Here is a 1832-nt window from a genome sequence, read left to right as displayed (position 1 = left end):
CCCCCCGCCACACACACAAAGATGCAATGTATACACAGTATTAGTGCAGACTGTGAGCATATCCAAAAGGTAGCTGAAGGAAGACTTTAGCTTCTGGGAGTGGTTTGCACAACAAAAATGGAACACGTTTAAGATAATCAGATATGAAATTTAAGGTTTATAAAAATGGAGACAAATGTAAAAAGAAGGAAAGCAAGAAGTAAACTGCCAAACGAAGTCAATTTAATTTTCAATTCTATGTGCCCATCTTTCCCCATTTTAAAATATACTGAGATGATAATTACAGGTTTAAAACGCTAATTATCAAGTCTTAATCTGTTTGCCTTTGCATTCATGTAACTGCTGCTGAAAGATTTCCTCTCACCTGAATTGTTTTTCAGTTCCTCCTCTTACTGTGAAGTCGAAATGCCATAGATTCATAAACCCCTGTGCTGTAAGAGCATTTATGTTACTGACACTGTAGACGCAGGTTCAGATTTACCTTGTTCACATAACACTTTTCACTGACAATATTAAAATGTTTATGAGTCATAGAACAATAACTGATAGATATAATGAGCATTCTTAAATCTACACAAAAACGTTCTCAACATAGAAGTTCATTCAATTTGTTTTATTTATGGTGTTTTCTGTCATTATTGTCATGTTAATTGTCATTCTGATGGTGACAACTGCTGGATTAATTTTTTTGCTGGGGAGAAACCATAATTAAATCCACTACACCCACAAAGAGTTAAACTTTTTAAAAAATCCTATAATGTTCTTTTTCTAGCTTTACTTCATTTGGTGCTTTTCTACTCATGACTGTCTAAAAACAAAAAATAACACCTAAGCTTCTAGGGGCCACCACACACAAACTACAGTCTAGCGGTTTTGTCCAGTGGAAGCTGCTGATGAAGGACAGAACACAATTCATTCACTTCACCCATCTACAGTTTCACAGCCGGCTGTGGAATTCAGCCTAGCCACCCAAAGGTCACATGTAGCTCTCTCTCTTGCTTCAAAAAACACCTGTTTGACTCCCAGGCGTCATTTCGTTGGGTTTTAGTCTGTGTATGACTGAATAGACCCAAAGAGATTTGCACTGAATGTACAAATATAAAGTTGAAGCACTATTTATTTTGTTTCCTTTTCAATTACACAATCCAGGAAAAGAGATTAATCATACAAAAGATGGAGGCCAGTGTTAAAAACACCTGAAACTCACTGGAGTATGTAGCAGCATACAGCAGGTTTATAAGCCATGACTGTCATCTAGTGGTGAATTATACCACTCCAACGGAATAATGAAAAAACAGTTTCACAAAGCCTTATTTTCCTTTACCTTTATTTTGACAGAAGCATTGACTTAATGGCCTTACAGTCTGTACAAATACAGTACAATATGTTTCTTCTAAAAAAAAAAGCATTGCTTGCACTTGATTTGATTTGATTTTTGATTTGATTTGATTTGTTCTTTCAAGCATGTAAAGACAGTTTATATATCAACACACATAATTTTACACATATCCAACAAATGCTAATCCAATATCAATTTACTTATACCTAGTACATGCTTGAATGGAGTAGGAAGAAGTCAGACTTATCCAGTCCTACCCCATGACATCATCTTACCATCATTGGTTTGCAAGCAGTATCTCTACATAAATAATTATCTTCTACACCACACAAGTAATATACTAAAGAATTATAACAGAGTGTTAACATTCGTACATAATTACATTCTTAAATACTTATCTTCTACACCACACAAGTAATATACTAAAGAATTATTACAAAGTGTTAACATTCATACACCACACCCACAATGTTCCATCTAATTAATCATTAAG

The sequence above is a fragment of the Monopterus albus genome, unplaced genomic scaffold, assembly GCF_001952655.1.
Source record: "Monopterus albus unplaced genomic scaffold, M_albus_1.0 scaffold154.1, whole genome shotgun sequence".
Classification (NCBI taxonomy): Eukaryota; Metazoa; Chordata; class Actinopteri; order Synbranchiformes; family Synbranchidae; genus Monopterus; species Monopterus albus.
The sequence above is the reverse complement of the archived record's forward strand: the minus strand, read 5'-3'. Positions refer to the sequence as shown.